The sequence below is a fragment of the Argiope bruennichi genome, chromosome 5 (assembly GCF_947563725.1).
Source record: "Argiope bruennichi chromosome 5, qqArgBrue1.1, whole genome shotgun sequence".
Classification (NCBI taxonomy): domain Eukaryota; kingdom Metazoa; phylum Arthropoda; class Arachnida; order Araneae; family Araneidae; genus Argiope; species Argiope bruennichi.
In genome coordinates, this window is record NC_079155.1 from 109,560,324 (window position 1) to 109,581,007 (window position 20,684).

The window sequence follows — 20,684 nt, forward strand, 5'->3', positions numbered from 1 at the left end:
TGATGATAAGTGAAATTATTTCTTTTTATGCTTTTACGCTTTTTTGCGCTTTACACGTAAAAAGAAGAAATCATATATAATATTTAGTTCCATTATTTTAAAGAATCAAACATCTTCATTTCTCTTTTGTTTATTACAATCTTCCTGATAAATAATTTTTACTATTTTCTTAGCGATATGAGTAGAATTCTGGTTCGGTGAAAATAATATTATTCGTAATATGATATTTATAATATAGCAACCATTGGTGATTTATTTATTATTTTGTTGAAAATAAAACTTGCACGTATTAAAAGTGAATTTTGCAGCATTTAATTTATGCAAATATAATGCATTTTTTTCGGAGGGGGGGGGGGATATTGTAAAAAAATAATAAATTATCGAAAGTGCAAATGTTGTTTGTTATAAAGAATCCTTATGAGAGGAATCAAAATTATTGTTTTCATTCTATTTATAAAGGAGGATTTTTTTTTATTTAAAAATATTATTCTTCCTCTGCCTTTTCCTCAAATACTTATTGCAAAGTAAAAAAAAAATATCTTTTTTTTTTTTTTTTTAAATTTTAACAAATTATGTCAAATTTTTTAACCAAATTATTGTTATTGAAATTATATCAAAATGTCATTTATAAACATATTTTGCTATTGTAATAAATATAAAGCTATAAAATGATAAGCAAATTTGCAGATAAACTCTTAATTTAATTTTGGTTTTTTTTATTATCAGTTACTGTTTACTTAGTTACTGTTACTCCTTTTATAACAAGAAATGCTTTAAAATTTTACTTTTATTCTTTTTTATTTAAAGCATTTTACATAAAGAATTATTCTCTGACAGATGATCACAGTTTCAGAAAATTATTTAAATATAAAAATTATTTTTGAGAAATATAGTTATTTATTTTTAATTTTTTTAAAAAAAATTGAGAATATAATAAATAATCGTCAAAGAATGAAAACTTACAGCTCATTTTTTTTTCTTGTCCGAATAAATATTAAAAATATTTTAAATTCTTATGTGAGTATCACATTATAATAGAAAACGTTGTCTCGTAAAGGAACATAATATAATATAATTTAATTCATTTTTAAATAATAAATATAATTTTATTATAATGACATAATGTAATTTTAAAACAGTTTTAAATTATGACTTTTTTATTTAGAAATGTCTAGAGTGTAAATATTAAAGAAAGAAAATGTACCTGTGTGAAAAATTTATTAATTAAAAAAATTAACTGCGTTACAAACGATTTTACCTTGTTTCCAGATTTTTATGTAGATCAAGATAAAAAAAACAAAATATTGTTAGATTAAAATAAAATGCTCGATATGACAGGCTTTTACTGTCATCAAAATTATATTCTTCCTTCCATTCTTTTATTTCAACTTTTGCTTTATTTCGCATGAGAATCTTTTTCCTTTACTTTTGTAGGTTATTAAAATATCTTTTTATTTAAAATTCTTTAAAAAATGTGAAAAATATCTCAATTTTTTTTATTTACATTTCAACAAAATGAAATCAATTAAAGTTACAGTTTTTTTTTAATAACTCTCTATCTTTAAGTTATGAGTAATTTTAAATCGCAAAATGTCAATTGAAATGAATGTCACGACTTGATGCTCTAAAAAGAAAAGAAACATTGGATTGAAGTTCCGTAAAAAATAAGCATTCCTTTGATAAATTCGAAAAGATTATGTAGAGGTTAAACCAGTCACTAATTCTGTTGTAAATGTATTTCTAGAAGCAAGGAACAATGACAAAAGCTGATATAAACAAAGAAATAATTCTTTAAGATTCTACTGTTACCAAAAGTATGTCATCTCTTTCTTTTTGTTCGTCCATTTTTAGTACTTTATTTCTTTTCCTGTATTCAGTTCAATTTTTATGATATTGCCATTCTCGATATTCAAAAGAAAGTTTCAGGATACCAATTTAGCATCAGAATTCTGACAGCGGAACAAGAAAGAATGTAAAATCCTATTGTTATTTTCTATTTCAGTTTCTCGGAAAATTTGGAGAGGAAAACTTAAGACATTATTTTAAAATTCTATAAAAACTTAACATGATCAAATAAAACTATTAAAATCTGAAGGTTTGCAATATTATAGCATTAAGTAATCGATATTTTTACAACAGTTATTTAATTCGATTATTTTTTCTTAAATTTATTCTTCCCCCATGTATCAAACGAATATTTATTCACGAATGTTTCTTAAATTTATTCTTCAAATATCAAACGAATATTTATTCAAAAGAGAATTTCTCCATGCAAATCAAATGAATGCATTCTAACTACTTAATTTCTTTTTCTCTATTATTTAATTGAATTGCACCTTCTATTTTGGCAAGATTCAATTCCATAGAACATGCCAAATAAACATGAATGAGATTCTTCCGCGAATCCACTTTTTTATTTCATCTTCTTTTTATTTTAGGAAATTTGAAGAACAATCGTATAAAAAGGATTATCTTACGGATAAAATAGATAGAAATTTCTTACAACTGACTTGATTGTTTGTCAGTAAGTAACAAGGAACTACTGACAAACAATCAAGTGAAATGGAAATCTAAAGTCAAAGCAATTTTTTTAAAAAATCGGGAATAACTCTGAAATTGCAGGGAAATATTCATTTCGAGAAAAAAAAAATAAGGTCCCAAGTTTCAAAAATTTCTGTGACGTCTGAATTTTCTGCATAAAATGAAGCTGCTTGTACTAATGTGACTGATGCTCAAAATTAAACTATGAAATGCCTATTGAGTCATATCAATGAAAGACCTACCAAAAAACGAAAAGGCTGTTATATGTCCGAGATATTCGTAAGGTTTCATAGACTATTAAAGAAATATTTGCTAAAATAAGTTAGTGGAGTATATTTACAATAAATTACAGGCTTTCCTCTCATATTTGTTTCCTATATACATTTAAGTTTATCCAGGACGATACATTTCTTAAAGTGCCTTTGAGAAAATCATATGTTATTGATTTCTTACTTATATAAATATTTTAAATGAATATAAAAGCTAATTGGGTTGTAGTTTTGAAGATTATTTCTGTACATTTGACTATTTAATTCATTCTTTTTGCATGTTTTTTTTTCAAGCTTTGTTTCGCGTCGCTTTTAGAATTTCCCGCCTTTTAGTCATTTACCTCCCTAAATAAATAATTCCATGTAATTTTTGCAAATGAGTATGAAATATATGTTTAACGAATTTATGTTTTTTGAAAATGAGGATATATGAATAACAAACATTTAATTAAGTCTGATTCGTCTACCTTCCTTTTCTTAAATAAATTTGCATTTAATTATATAACATACTGTGCACATAAAAATTACATATAATAATTATCGGCATATGTGGGATTATGTATCCAGTAATTAAAGCAATGTAAAATACTGCCTTAAAAATCCTGAAAGATATCTTCTTAATTAAAATTTGAAAAAAATATTATACGGTAATTAAATTTTTGAATATCAAAATGATGTAAAAACGATTTTTGCGCAATATTAAGTTACTGAGAAAAAAGAACATTGCAATTTCGATTAATTTTAATTATTTAAAAATCTAAATTAAATTAAGAAAAAAAATTATTTCGTTGAAAAATTTATTTCGTTTCCGCAAAAGCTCGCAAATGTGATATCTTTAGGTCCAGTTAACGCATTTTTGAACCTATTTTCTCATCATTTAAATTACAGATAGTATCCAACTTAAAATGTAAGCATTAAATTTTATTATTCTTTTCCAGTCAAATGATTTCAGCAAAATTGGCACATTTTACTATTTATGAGACAAGAAATTTCAGTTGCAACAAAAACGGTCTTTTCGGAGTATTTAATTCATTTCCAAAACATAAATGAATAAGCATTTCCATTTTTAATTTTTAGCTTCACATATGCCAAGTAGATAAATAGAAAATACTGTAATGGTCAAAAAGTTCGATATCGAGATTTCGACGAATCTCCGCGTTTTCAAATCTCCCTGACTCCGAAAAAACACATTTTTAGAATAATGTCTATCTGTCTGTGAACATGATATTTAAAAAATGCTTTGAACTTGACAGATGAAACTTGGAATATGATCTTGCGATTACTAATTTGTTACTATGTCAGATTTTAGATTAAAAAGAAAAAAATACATACATAAGTTATACATAATACATAAGTAATTTTTTGGAGCTTTTGTATAATCGCATGCCATGTCGTCTAAAAATCACATGATATATTTAGTAAAAATACTAGATTCATGCCAAGATGACAGACAGTTTTATACAGAGGAGAGAGGGAAACAAAAACTTTATTACGGTATGTGAGAAATTTGGGGGGGGGAGCCATTCCTGCTAGTTAATTTTCTGCGTAAATAATGGAAAAATAATTAGAAGCTGATATTAAGAAATCAAAGTTTATCTTACTTAGGATATGACAGGAAGATCTTGACCATTTTTGCTTGTATTGTGATGTGTTCTAAAAATTATGTTTCTAGAAACAGAAATATCGAATGAAAATATTAATTTTTGATTTCTTAATTTCTTTATTTGAATTATTCTAGCCTTTCTAAACTAAATCTTCAATAAACTGATTATTATGTGATGCGACAACCATGAATAATTCACATACCAAAAAGGACAAAAGTTGCATGAAAATATTTCTGAATAATTTTTATTGCATTAGGGGACCTACACATGCAATAACAACCTATAAATTAATAAATTTTTATGCATATAAATTTGTCGAGTTGCTTTTTTTTTACAAAATAAATAGATAAATAAAATTTAAAAAAACGATAATTATTTAAACACCGTTTTTCTCGTGTACGAAGTATACAAAGAGGTTTGATGAATTTCTACTTTCAAGATCTCCTTAATTCAAAAAATACATTTTGGAATTATGATTCTGTCTGTAAGCACGATGTCTCTAAAATGCTTTGGGCCACATGAATGAAATCTAGACAGCGGTCTTGAATCAAATGCGCAGATTTTTATCAGTTTTTAAGAGGAAATATATGTCCGGTTATTCGGGTAAAAGTGAACACAATAACTTAAAAACTTAAAAAGCTAGATGGATGAGATTTGGTACTTTTGAAATATAGATCTGTACCAAATTTTAGAATATATGGTCTATTGTTCTGTACATACACATGCATATAAATGCAATAATTTAAAAATATAAGTTTTAGATAAATGGCAGTTAATATGTGAAATTGATACGACAATTGTTCTTTAGTTCCAAATTTTAGTTTCAATTTAATTTAAAAAGGCATTCGAAATGATCATTCGGTTTTCATTCAAAATCTGAACACTGGTGGCGTTAACAGCTTTGCCCAAGATCCACATATTTTTTTTTAGAAAATATGCGAGAAACTTCAGAGAGACTTCACCAATTGGTTTTATTTAATTTTTTAACAACATTTTAGGATTAATCATGTGAGGATAATTGAATGTTTACTTTTTATATATTTTAATACAAAATCATTTCCTGAGTGTTGTCATAAACAAGTTTATGTATTGATTTAACTTTTTTTTAAATACTTTTCTTACTTTAAAAAAATTGTCGCTTCTGAACCAATATTTTTCCCAATTTGACTCTTAATAAATTTCCAAATTTTTTTTTTCGAAATAGAATTTAATGATAAATGATTGATAGATTATAATTTTCGACATTTTTTTTTAAAGTGCCTTCTGATCCTGGGTTTTTTCCTGTGACGGGAAGTATGTTGTTCACTTCAGATGGAACATTTTTCCTCTTTTAAAATCATCTGCTCTTGTAGAAGAGGGGACAGTGAAAAATGAGGCAGACGTTCATCATTGAGGAGAGGAGGGTATAATAGGGCTCCATTTCCTACCAGATGGGACTTCCCATTTTTGTTGGATTTTTATTTATGCCTAAAAATAATCTGCTCTATAACGATTTATTTCTCCTTTTCTAGTTAGATATTTTTCATGCTCACATCATACTTTTTTTTCTTTAAAGTAAATGTGTTTAATAACTTTTAAAACGCTCACCGTGATGATGGTGGTCTAATTTCCATTTGTTGAAATAATAGCTGGGGGGGGGTAGTAAGCTTCATCTATTCAATTTAATTTTTTGTTTAATAAATTTGTTTTTATATTCTAATATTATCTAAAGCATGCAAAGAACAGTTTATTGTTTCATATACTTTTTTGAAAATCTCTTTATTACATCAGTATTGGGTATATTGGCGGTATTTAAGTTGACGGTATTCAAGTGCCATAGTGGCCTTATACTAATATCCTTTTTTTTTCATGTGAAGGTTGTGAAATCAAGGTCTGATTCTTCAAAAGATATACTGCGCGTGCAGGATCGAATCATTAAATCGGCAGAGTAAGCATCTGCATCGGACTTCGTGATATTTAGGAAGTAGGAAAGGGGGGGGGGTTAGAAGGGGATGCTTCAAGGGTAATCTAGTTTCATGTTTTTATTTGATTTGTAAGAATTATGTGTTTGAACTTATTCAGACTAAAAATAAGAACCATTTGTGGTCCAGAACATTATTTTGGGGATTTTTTTTTTGCAGGTTTTCAGATTTGAATATATATTTATACATACTGCACATATATGTATATATAATATTACATATATACATATACGTAATGCTTTGCTATTTACATAAATACACATATATATAATGATATTTTTCAGTTTCATTTAAAACTTAATGTATTTCCTAATTTTTATTTTAAATTGGTCCATGTTACATTATTCTAAAATATTCTCTTATTTCCTAATTCAAATCCTATGATTTTATTTAATTATTGCTAACAGGCATTCTAATAAATTACTAAGTTTTTAACTTCTCCTATTTCGAGAGAAGGGATAAAAATCCCTAAAATCTGCGCATTCCTTTCAAAGATACCTAAGATTCCCTTTTCGAAGTCGACACGCGTCGAAGAATTCTTCATCAGAAGAATCGTTTAGTAAAATCACTAAAGGGGTAAATTGCTGTCACTTTGCTTTTGTTTTCTGCCGCGGATGGAAGCGCTCCGTTTTTGTCCCTGTGTATGCGCCAGAAATTTCTTAATATTACCACCAAATTTTATTTTTTAAAATTATTACGCCATAGGGACAGAAATATTTGGTTAACCTGTACATGTCCAACAGAAATATGTCTTTTTCCCCCATTTAAATCTTTTTTGCTCCTTTTTGGTATAATTTATATTGCGCTATAAGTCTGATATTTTTTATAATGTACGCGGATTATTTGTTCCGAATATTACCACAAACTAAAGCAAAAAGAAAAAATCTGAAATTATTGTATTCCCAGAGCAATTTAGTTAATCCTTCGACAAAGGCTAGAAAAAAAAATGAGTATAATTATAATTGTTAGTTCGCCTTGCTATAAAAATATGAAGAGCATTTATTTTTTACATCAGTGTGTACATCATTATTTAAACAGTAAGGAAATAATTTTAAAATATCAAATAAATATATATCTATTCAATTGATTCTGTACCTAAAACTTTATATTTTTACACTTAATTTTTCTCTCGTTGATTCAAAGGTAGGGGCTTTCTTTTCTCACCCACTTGTTCTATAAAAACCAAGGTGAGCATACTTTTTTCGATCTACATTTAGATCTATTTCTATGAGAGATCGTATCTTTGAATGTCTGGGACATTATCTTTGAATTTTGTATATAAACTTCGGTGCACACATATTTTCCTATCTACATTTGCATCTCTATAAGAGACCTCACATTACATTCTCTTTGAATAAAATAGTACATTTTTTCCAATTTTTTTTCCTTTCTAATTCTTCGTATGCCTGCTGATGATTGATATCCAGTAATTCAATTAGTTCTCGAATATTTTTCAAAGTAACAAACACGAAACCAAAAGCGTTTTCAATTGTAATAACTCAAGGGCTTATCAAAATGCAGAAGGTAATGGTTAATGAACATCCAGTATACCGAATAAAATCGATATCTAGCACTCTAGCTCGATATGTTTGAGTAAAGTAGACATTATAGTACAAATAATGGACAAGGAATATACATGTAACAGATTCGTTACAGCGCCATGATTGATGAATCTACAAAACTTTATGTATATATCACACAAAGCAACAAAAAAATTACTTGATGCCTAGCATCTTTTAACCGATTTTTACTACATTTGAATTGCTGATATTAATTCTTCTCCATTAGATCTACTTTTTGAGGTAGTGTAGATGTATTATAAAATATTTAAAAATTAGAAAAGTAATTTATTCTTAGAAAGAAAAAATGTATTCATGAAAAAAAAAGAAAAAAAGGAAAAAAATTAGTAGTATTTGTTCTTACATAGAAAGTCCTGGGAATAATTATAAAAAGGAATATGACACTATAACTTTGGTTATGGTGGAGATTAAATTTACAAATTTGAATGGATAATTTACGTCTTCTTAAATATGGTTAAATATTCCCTCTAATAGAAAGGGGATCACATGACATTTTCTTGCTCCTTTTATTTATGGGATATCAGAGCTAAACCATACTGGACAAGAAAACAGTAGCCTACCGAGGAGCACATTTCTTCTGGAGTTTTATCATTCGTAATATTTTAGTAAGGCATAGAGAATTATTTTACCTCTGTTATATGCAAAGATATGGTGTGGTGGAATGAAGATTATTATGATCCATGCAGTGGAAGAGAGTGGACGTATGTTTTTGGGAACATTTCTTTAATAATCACATTTCACACAAAACAAACACAAATACGGAAGACAAGACATTAACGCTCGCATACCTTAACAGAACAGCATCTCACCTCCTTATAATAACAATCGCAATGCACTATGGGAGGCGTATCTAATCAGGCATCGCCATCTATTATCCAAAAGAGAAGATAAATGTAATGTTACAATAGTTGATCAAATAGTTCATTATCTTTCATAACAGTTCTTGATCAGGATAGTCTTTGTTTCGCATATATAGAGGGAGGAGAATGCCTATAATATATAAAGGAAAGAACTTACAACTAATTTTTTTATGCTATACAAATCTGACGGCCCATAAACGGTATTCATTTCTTAAATTTCCTGAATAGGATAGTGGAAAGTATGGATTTCATTTGTCCTTGCTGTCAAGAACTTTCTAGGCAACAACACAGCTGAGAAAAGTTTTCATTTAGTTAACAGCAAGCTTAACAAATCCAGAAGCTTTGGTTCCATTATGAGCATATTCATTATTCTCACGACCGTTTAAACAGTTTTCCTGGAAATCTCAGCGTTACTAATGAAAGAATGAAAGCAAATTATTTCACCAGGACGTAAAGACAATGGAGGAATGACAGATGGGACACTCATATAATACCAAATTATTACTCGAACCTACAAAAGATTGTGTAAACAAAGTTCGCTCAAGAATATCACGCGAAAGACTTGTAGAGTAAAATGGCTGTTTATTTTATTTTAGTGCAATTCTTCCCATTTTGAATTTTTAATTAAGTTATTGCAGTTTATTGGAGGTTTATGCTCTTCAATATTAATTAAACGGTTTTAAAGAATTTAGAGAGGAAGAAGTTTTTACTTCATCGCCTATAATTTAAACAAATTCAGTCGAACATTTTGACGATATTAGAAGAAAGCAAGGTTACAAGGGCATGAAGAAAAGGAGGACACTCGTTTGATTGTAGATTATCTTGGAATCAGCAAAAAGAAAGATTATTGTTGGAATTTGCAAAGCGAAATAGCCCTTTCAAAAATGCCACAGAAGTTTCCGAAGTGGGAAACAGAAGTAATAACTTTTGTTTTTGTTTTTATTTTATTTTCTCATTTCTAATTTTAATTAAATTTTTGTAGATGTACTGGAGTACTCAGAGTACTTTTCACTCAGTTTAATTCTTTTACATAGTAAAAAAAGGAAAAGTTTTTTTTTTTTTTATACTTAAGTTTAATTTAATGTATTATTCAAATAACGCTATCGTTATATCTAGTAAACAAGAACCAATGAACAAAAACAAGTCATATTTGTTTTCAGCATATGAAATACATATAAAATCAGTTAAAAAAGGCCCTAGCATCAATTGAGTATTATTGTTTTACATATAAAGAACCCAGGAAAATGTCTCCTCTTGATTTCTTTTCATATGCATTCACAACATGGCGAATATTTCTTCAGCTTCATAGAATAGCGAGAAGAATTGATTTGAATTTAAATCCATTCCCTTTCATTAACTGAGCTCAAAGTTTAATATACATCTAAAATTTCGATATCAGTTTCATTTTTCTAACTTTATTTTTTATTTGACTTACTTATACATGAGCAGAGAGAGCGATTAATAGCAAATCCATTAGTAATGGTTTGTTATGATTCGAAATTAATTATAAAAAACTATAATTCAGACGATAAAAATTTGTTCCAAATTTCAATTGTTTAGCTAAAATGTTTTTGAATTATTGTTTCACATGAAAACGGACAAGCAGAAAATTCTCCATTGTCAGATTTTGCCGGAAATTCGATTTGTGTGTCATTAAAGCCGACAAAGTAACCAACCAACCAGTCAGAAATTCAATATAAATCTAAAATTTTGATTTAAAGACCAAATAACAAATTCCATTTTTGCATATTCGAGTTATTTATTCACGTACTCGTAAACATACATGATTCATTAGTTTTTCCAGGGAGTATCAAGTTAAATTAGTAGCTCCAGGAAATCCAAAATATAAATAACCATCAAAATCTCAAGATTTATTTTAGAGATAATGATATTTTTTTCCTGATTCTTTTTAAATGTTTCTGAAAGTATAGACGGACAGACGATCAATCCCTTGTTGAATATGACTCAAAAATTGATAGATATTTAGCTTACGGAGGATAACTTTGCATATCGAATTTTATCTGTCTAGCTCTGTATGTTTTGTACTTATCATGTTGAATTATATTCGAACAGCCAAACAGGCAGACTTCCTCTGAGCGGATTTTGTTGAAAATTTGATAGAAACCTACAAATTTGGTATAAAGACCGTATACCAAATTTAATCTATCTAGCTCAAAGCGTTTCTGAATTATCTTTGTCACAGACAGATAAAAATTCTCCAAAAAATTGGTTTTTCGAAAGGGAGGTCCAAAACGTGGAGATTTATCAAAATCTCGGCTTCGGATTTTTCGATAATTATTATACTTTCTCTGTACTACGTATACAAGAAAGTAAAGAAAAATATTAAAATAATTTAGATAGCAAATAATATTCTCATTTATTATATTCGTTAACTGACATTTTATTCGGTGTAATTAATTCATCATTTGCTACTTCACATCTTTTTAAGCAACATAATCCCGTTGTGACACATCACCTATAAAGTTTATGGTCACAATAATTATTTTGCAATTATAAGAACAATTTATACCAATAAATGACTTCACACAGAGAATATTGGTTTAATTCAGTTTTATAATTCTTTTCACCGTCTGAAATTCGCTGTAATCACCTTCATAAATTCTGAGTTACCCTGGAGCAAAAGTTCATGAATTTGACTCACGGCCTCTTTGATCCGAATTGTCTTTCCGCAGTCAAGAAACCGCGAGTGAAAATGCTCCTTCCAATTGTTTGGCCTTTCCGAACCCCCCTCCCATTTCCGATTGTTGTTCCCCCTCACTGCCCCGTCCCGAAATCCATTGTCTCGGCTCACCTCTCTGATGAACCATAGAGAGAGAGCATAATGCTTTCTCGGTAGGAAATTAAGGTCAGTGCTCCATATTACTGTATATCGTTCCGAGTCAAAACAATTATAGAGTCGCCCGGTAATTGACAAACATGACCGGGTGATCTACGGAAATGAGTTAACAAATAACAATGGCACGCAAGATATGTTCTGTTGTAAACTTTTCCCGATTATATTCTGAATGGAGAACCGACATTCTTCAGTTTTAGGTTATCATCTGTTGAGAAATTTAACATCCTTGTATTTTTGTAGTTTCTGGACTTTTTGAATCCTCAATAGTCGACATCTTCTAAAATTAAGAGAGTGTGGAGAGTAAGAAGTGGGACAAAAAAATATATCTGTCTTTCTTCATCTAAAATTTTTTTACACACTATAGATATGATGTATACCGTCGAGTAAACTGGAAAATCAATTTTCCAACTACAGCAAAATTTATACACATAAGAAACAAATTATCGCCCACTTGTTTTCATATTTAAGATGTTTTCAGAAATTCTTTAATTATTCCATGTCTTAATCTATTTCATTTGGGACAGTTGTCTCTCCATCTAAATGGCAAGGTTTCATTTTCGACTATAGTCAAAATGAATGAAGCTGAAAATTGAAGAATTTCTTAGTTCCCTGGTTTGCAATACACTTCTTCCAACGGCTCTGCCACTGTCGGAAACAATATTGCAATGTCCCTTTTGGGATGGTGCGTGGCTGATCAGTCGCACTATTTATATTGCCTTCTCTGGATTGAAATTTAGTTCTTTTCAGTGGTAGTTTTCTGCTAGGGGAAATTCCTGTCTACACTTAGGCTATAAATGATTTGGATGTCATGTCAGAATCGGCAGGAACAATAGTTGAGTCTTAAGAACCATCATCTGCCATGGTATTCCCTTAGAAGGTATGTCCTGTCATCAGCAGAGGATAGCCAACATCACACTGTTATTATACCTAACAAGGTGGAGAGAACCAACCACCACACCGGAAGCTTGACATTCTCATATCTGGGCTTAGATAGGACTCAGTTTGGGGAAAAACCAGATATTTTCTGATTGGATATTATGTAAACGGAAAAGTCGGGAAGTTTACGAAACTGAGGATCGTTGTGCCTAAGTAGTAAATTCTGTATTTAAAGTTGCATTATCAAGATGGAATTGCCACTTTCCCTCTGCTCAAAATCGTCATTTATGTCTGGTATGTCTGGCAATATAAAAGCAGGAGTATATGTAGAGCCATTTGATAATGTTTAATGATATTGTGTCGTGTTTTATATACACTTAATGAACCATGCCACTGGAATCAAGAAGATAATCAAAATAGGTTTGACTTTGCTGTGGATCAACCTCACTTTCTTGCCTCAAGGATGTTGGAAACTTTTACTGTTCTGATTGTAATTTGTTTTTTTAAAAGGGAGGGGAGAACCGATAAACCCAAGATTGATCACCAGTTATCACAATGTTCAGAAAGTTGAGATCGCAGTTTATAGTCGTCAGTATGTTTCTCTACCCAACATCTCCAAAAATAGAGACTCTTGTGAAAGCAAAAAACCTTTGTCGAAATGGAGTTAATGAATTCAATACTGATGTTTGCCTCTCTAGAAATTCTCTGATCGCAATTTAACGATTTCTAATGAACAATGTTCTCATTCAGTCATATTAATAGTCATATCCTCATTTAATCATTTACTGTCCTCATATGTTGATTAATATTGAGGATGTTGAGAACCTACTCGATCGTAGGTCCATTTGTACTTTCCATTTTGTGCTGATCTGCGTTCATCTTTGAAGAAGTTGTATTTTTTCCTTTATTTACTAGTTACTCGTTGCGCCGTTTTCGAAGATATATTAAATCTTGCGAATGGTATGTAATTGGAAATCTTCGAGCTTTACACAGAATTTAATGCAGTAGTATTATTTAAATTTTTCAGTTTGTTTTGTTGTTGTTTACCAAAAGTAAAAATTATTGGCGCTCATCTACTTTTCCTAAATTATCAACTATTTTCTGGCGATTGACAGCATCGGCAAGAAAAAACATTCAAGCATTAAGGTCACCTTCATACCTGCACTAATGCGCACCTTCTTAAATTCATTTGTTTAAGTGAAAAAAATTATGTTGGGTACTTGTAGAAAAACCCTCGCTTGATAATTTTCATCTACCATGGAACTAAAAATTAAAATGAATAATATCTGTTTGATGCATAATATTTTAAACTTGAGGGAGCTTTTTCACGCCTTGAGCTAGGTACCTGTATGTTCTTTCAATAATAAAAAGCTTAATATATTTCAAATTATAAATTTACTTTATGAAATAAATTTATATGCTCTAGAATGTATTTCTAGAACATATGTTCTAGCATTTGGGAGTGCTATATGATTGATATGATTTTGATATTGATATGCATTTGATATGATACCACAAATCATGTAAACTTTTCGAACTAACTGCATATTTTTTTTCCTTTAGATTCGGGCTTCGCGCCGAAAACTAAATGTCAGCATAGTTTATTATGCTCAAATAAATAAAAAAAATGTATAAAATAGATGAAAAATGGAAAAATACAAATATTTTATCTTATTTTTAAAATTATATTTTATTCTTAGAATTTCATTTGCCAATTTTTAATTTTTCGTTCCAGTGTCATCTCTATAAATCATACAATCTTTGTTCCGACAATTTTATGTAGACTGCGAATGGCAACATGGTAGTAAAAATATTCTTAGAATAATAATGTTTAAAAAAAGGAAAATATTTTTAGAATAATAATACTTAAAAAAAAATTTTTTTTCCGTAAAGTTATTTTTAAACAGAAAAAAATGATGTTTTATGATATTGCAATCACTACACGAGTTTCATTTCAATCATTAGTCTTTTTATTTTTTTCTACTTCAAAAGGAAATTGCAATTATGTATGAGATAAGAAAAACTTGCAATAAATTTGAATAAATTATTATATATTTTTCAAGTTTTGTATAAAAGAATATAATTGTGAATAAAACATAAGAATAAAAATAAATTATTCATATTTTTTTATGGCAAACAACACCTCCGAAGACTGCTGTTGCGAAACTAAGTATCGCTTAAAAAAGTATAAGCCTTGTTTTTTATTTCTTACTTATAGTTAGATACCGCCTTTGTTTCATCCTTACTTGTTTAAAGAATCTAATTCTAATAATGCTAGAATTTTAAGGTCATGAAGTTAATTTCATATTTGAGCAACTTTCTTTCGGGTTGCATTTTAATCGATGAAGACGTTACCTCTATTCATATGGGCAAAACTAATGCAATAAATATTTGCCTCTCAGGGCTTGAGGTATTTAATTTTCCTAAACTCCGATTGATTCAAAACAGTTTTAAAAACTGAAGGAGAAAAAAAAAACATATCAGCAAAAAATATAAATTCATACATATAAGATGAAATAGAAATGCTACATTTAATAAATTCCTTTGGATAAATATATAAGTAATTTCAAAATTTAAATTATTTAAGCAATGTATTCAGTGTGAAATAGTTATATTTATACATCACTTATTTAGTTACTTATTTATTATATGTAAATTTATTAAACTATAGATGGCATAAATCGGGGTTTTATTATAAATTTCAAATTCTTTTTACATCTATATGCAAGAAAAGCACGGGAAAACAATTTCATTCGTTTTGTATAATGAAGAATAGAATTATAATTATTTTTAAGACGATTATTCTCAGATATCATTAGTGACTAGATAACTGTTATTTTCACGCAAATATCTTATTAGAAAAACCTCTCTAGGTTGTTTTTTTTAATGCGAAGTAAGGGCTTTTTACTGTAACAGTTTTCTGAAAATATTGCAGTATTTCAAGTAAAAAGGTGTTCATTAGTCATAAATCCTACGATTTTTCCATAAAATTGCATTTCATTTGGTTTTTTTAAAAAGATCCAGATAATTGCATAGTCAACTGTGTTTCCAAAAGGTATTACTCTATTTTTTTTTAACCTCTGCTCTTGATGGTTCCTTTGTCTCGTGACTTCATTACATTAGAAACAATTTGTGAATCGTTTTGTTTTTCCCTCCTTCCCTAATAAAAAGGTATTGCGTTTGCTCAAGCAAGGTTTTATTAGTTTTGCGGAAATAGAAAATTTCTCAGCATCTTTTTTTTCTTTCTCATATATATTTTTCCAGTACTTTTTTTCATTCAGACTATCTTACATAAGAGTACGTAAACACTTGTACAAGTCTGTGCATTCATAACAGAGAGAACAAAGGATTTTTTTTTTATTTACTTTTGCCTTCAAAGAATTATTTCTGCTGTGTGAATTACCGAGGTTATACTGGCAGCATGAGAATGAATAGCGCTCTACAGGTCAAATTGTTTAATCTAGAACTACCAAACATGGCACACATATATTCTTTGAAGGTTGAGAATGTGCACAATTTTTAAAGTTTTAACTGTAATTTTAATTAATTAAAATATTAAGTTGAATTTTGTCATTTTTCAGTGTTAATAACATGAAAATGAACTGAATTTCATACCATCTCAAAACAAAAAACAAAAAAATGTCTTTTTAATGGTATAATTTAATAGCCGTGCAAAGCTTTCCTGATTTTTGATAATCTTATAAGAATATTTCTTTTGAATAATTTCTAACAATAGTTTACCTTGCTACCCAGGAATTCAACCCGTTTTCGTTGTTTCTTCAAATATTTAATACTGTGATTTTTCTTTAATACTGAATGTTAAAGAAGAAGGAGTCGTTTACTCTATGTGTAGCTCATAAGATGAAGAAAAAAAAAGAAGTTACAGTGCAGCGAAATCAAAAGATATATGAGCCACACATTTGCGTTTTTAATAGTACTATGGTAATGAGATTAAGGATCAGGTGAACCATTTTAAAAAAAAAAAAAAATGTTTTTATTTTCTATTGACATGGGGAAAATGGTATCATTATTTAAGTATAATCAATGCCAATGGGAAATCATCGCGTGAAGAATAATTTAAAGGGTGCAGCATTTGAAAATTTTTGGTTGTTAAAATTTGGCATCAGGTTGTGGCCCGACAAATGAAGCAATCTGGAAAAATTTCACGCAGGATTCTACCAAATTATTGATACATTGGGAATTCTAAAATTCATTTAATTATATGAATGTCGATTTGCAAAATATTCGAATAGTATTGACATTACTGTAACTTCGCTTACCAATCATTTATCATAAGGAGTAATTCTCATAAAAAACAAAACAAAATGCAAAAAGGGGCTTCCTTAGCAAGCGATGTTTCGCAGAATGAGTGACGAGGAGACACCGTGACGTCACAAACTAAACTGCTCTAAATCGGTCTGTAATGAAAACGCTTGTTTGATGAGAACTCTTATATCAACACTGAAAAATTTTTGATTGGATAGCATTGTCGAACAGGACTTCGAAAGGTTTGAGCAAGCTTTAAACAATGAAACTGTCTCTATGAAGATTGTGGGGCTAGAAGTGTATAGCCACAACATCGATGAGCTAATGGGAAAAGAAAGCCTTGTGCTTAAACTTATGTAGCTCAACATAAGTTTCGTTCAGCTGCGTTATGTGTCACAGCAAAAAGTTGCAAATCAAGTCAAGAGAGATGCAAATAATATCTCAGCAGAGCAACAACGTTACAATAAAATAAGAGAAATACTGAAAATGTGGAAAACTATTGTACCAAATGTTAAGAAGCTTCACTTTAATCAGGCAAAATGATGTGCCTCATTTTCGCCAAATTTTGAAGTGGCGTAGCCAAAGATAAAACAACTTTAACTCTTTAAACAACTTTCTAGTAAAATAAAAAAAAGCATTAATTATAAATTAAAAATTACATTACTATAAATTTGTTTGAGATTTTTTTTTTTTTTTTTTTTTTGAAATGGTACACTTTATCCTATTTTAAAAGGGTTCCTATGGCAAAAAAAATTTTCAGCCTTATAAGCGTTTTTTCGGTAGCTCTGGATAGCATTACGAGTATGATTCGAGAACAGATTATGCTCGTTAAGCCAGGTTTTACTTTATATTTGAAATTTTTGAATCGAGAATAAATAATCCCCCCCAAAGAAGTGGGAAAGAAACTGGAGTAATAAAAATAGTTCCAAATAAATCACGGTAAAAACATTTAGGAATATATTCAAATAAAGAGAGAAACCTGAATATAATGTTTGCAGACTGAAGTCGGGGAAAATTATCCACTTAAAAAATGCCATTGTTTTTAATTGAATATAGATAAATAAAAATGTATATACATGCAATAAATATTTAGGTATTTGATTTTTTATCGAAAATTTCAATGCTTAAATGACGCTAAACTGAAATTAACTTACAAATGCCTTCTCGAAGTTCAATCTGTATTTTAATTAAATATTTTGAAATATTAGTTTTAATTATTCCCAAATATTTTTAATTTTGATTAATGAGGAATTTATATATGAAGTAAATCGAGTAAATAATCTAGCTCATTTACGAAGACAATCGTAATTGCTTGGTCATAGTTACCAATACTCCTATACCATAAAAGCCAAAAAAATGACTTCAATTCATATTTATTGTCCCAGGTTTACAAAATCATGACACCAAGTTTATGGCAGTAGTTGTCGCCGTTCTCAAGTTAATGTTGGATAGAAGAATCTGCATGTTTCCATGATGTTTTCTTGAAACTTTGTATTATTAAAGCTGGGTCTTTACCTTGATGTCGCAGCATTGCAGAATTGGGATATCATCCAACAGAAATTTGTTTGGAGTGATTTTTCATGATATGAAACTAACTTGGCACCTACGATATTACCGGAAATCCAATATTCACAGATGTAATTGCCATCATTTTTAAATGTTTCAATTATCAACTATTATTTTAAATACAATTAATATGCGAAATACACTTCTCCAAACATAGACTATAATTATCTTCTTAATTAATTCCATTTGCATAATAGAACACCTTGTCAGTCATATGACTAAAATTCGGCTTAGAGTTTGGGTGTAGCAAAGAATGAGTTTAGGAGAGCAAGATTGTAATCGTGAAAATCAACCTTGCTAATCAAAATGCCGTCTGTCGAATTTATCAAAACATTTTCTTCAAGCAAAATACTTTCATAGATTAGCCAAGTTTATTTTCTGATTTTTAAATGTGATATTTACTGGTTTGTATGCCGTTAATAAAACGCAATAGGACGCTGATGGTTTCAACTGTTGCATAAGCTGTAGCATGTTTTGCAATGAGAGGTTTTGGATCAGCTATACTTTGATATAAAGACGATGATATAAACTTAGAATGAAATAAATCGACGAATGAGATGGGAAAAGACAAAACATAAATAATAAATTTCCAACTTTGTGTCTATTCTTTTAGTGTATGATTCTGGTATACTTTAAATTTATCTTTGGAGATATGCATCTTTTTGCTATTGTGGTGAGAAAATCTGGATAGAAGGAATGCAGCGCTGTATTCCTCAGCTTGGCTTGAAATTATGCTGTCTCACGTGTCTTCAGTAGCTCATGTTGCTTCAAACAAGGCGCTTATTTAACAAATTCAGTTATATTTCTATTAATTTATTTGTTTTTTAATATATAATACACACATACCATTAAGTCCCTTGTACACACATAAGGACCATTAAGTCCATCCCCATTAAAGTCCCTTGCCACCTTATTAACTTCAGAACGGCAGCTGTCATATTTTTAAAAGCGGTGTCTAAGTATATTAAAATAGCCATGCCCTACTAAATGAAACCACCTACGGCACCAACGGGTGGAAAATTGTATAGTTAGCGTTCCTATCTGGAAAATAGAACGAGAGGAGGGGGGGGGGTGATGTAGCAAAGATGTAGAACATCATCGGCTTAGTACGTTAAAGGGAAGTATGGCAAGGGACTTTAGTGGGCATACTGTATACGAATAAATTTATACATATATTTAGTGGGCATAGAAAAATAGTGCGTGTGTGTGTGTGTGTGTGCGTGTGTGTGTGTGTGTGTGTGTGCGTGTGTGTGTGTGTGTGTGTGTGTGTGTGAGTGTGTTTGTGTGTGTGTGTGTGTGTGTGAGTGTGTTTGTGTGTGTGTGTGCAAAACAAATTTTTCTCACTTCAAAGAACGGTGTGTAGGAAGAAAAAAAAGGACTGTCTTATCTAAAAGGGTCGGCCGAGGAAAGTAATCGAATAAAAGCCTCGAGGTAAACTTAATCAAATAAAACGGTATTTCAAAGCACAAAACTGACCTTTTCGAAAGGGTTTTCAATGTACATTTCTCAGAATAAAAAACAATAATTTTCTGCTTTTTCTGAGAACGTCGGCTCCCGAAATAGCGCGGCCGTGCAACATTGTGTTAATTGAAGGCATCTGGCGGTTGCTCTTTTTTGTTCTTTCGCCCCCTCTCCGTCGCTGTTTGTATTGCCGACCCGTTGTCATGGCGATAAGGTCAGCGTCACGGCAGCCGGATATCGTGTGCTGCTCAACTCTTTCGGTGAGTGATTGCGGCGGAGGCAAAAAGGGGCTGTCAAGACCCCCTGACACGAAAGGGAAACACACGTCACCGTTACAAGTTCATAGGTGAAGTCCATTAAAAAATAAATAGGTCTGCGTTGTTACATGGTGGAGGAATGCCCAGTTTTGATTCTAGAAGTTCAAATAACATGCGACTCGTTAATGCGAACAAATCGGGATTATTGATACACTCGCACGGAGCCGACTTCATAAGGTTTCTCGTATACGAAGAATAAAGGAAGTATTGTAATTGTCAAAAAAAATCCGAACTCGAGATTTTGTCGAATCTCCTTGTTTTAGATTCCCTGAGTTCGGAAAACACATTTTTGGAAAATGTGTGTTTGTCCGATTGTCTGCTTGTTTGTGACAAATATAATGCTTTGGGCTAGACGAATAAAATTTGATAGTAGTTTTTACACCAAATTCGTAGATTTCTATCAAATTTTGTGTAAAATCTGTTCAAAGAACTGTCGTCTGTCCAGCTGTTCGAATATAAGTTAGCACGATAACTAAAAAACGAAGAGAGCTAGATGGATAAGATTTGATACACAGATTTAAGGTCT

The 20,684-nt window shown here is 30.0% G+C and overlaps 1 protein-coding gene across 2 annotated transcripts in view; it reads left to right on the plus strand.

Annotated features, from left to right (window-relative positions):
- LOC129969168 (uncharacterized) overlaps positions 1-20,684 on the plus strand; it is an 81,380-nt gene that overhangs the window by 24,352 nt on the left and 36,344 nt on the right. The gene's annotated exons all lie outside the window — the stretch shown is intronic.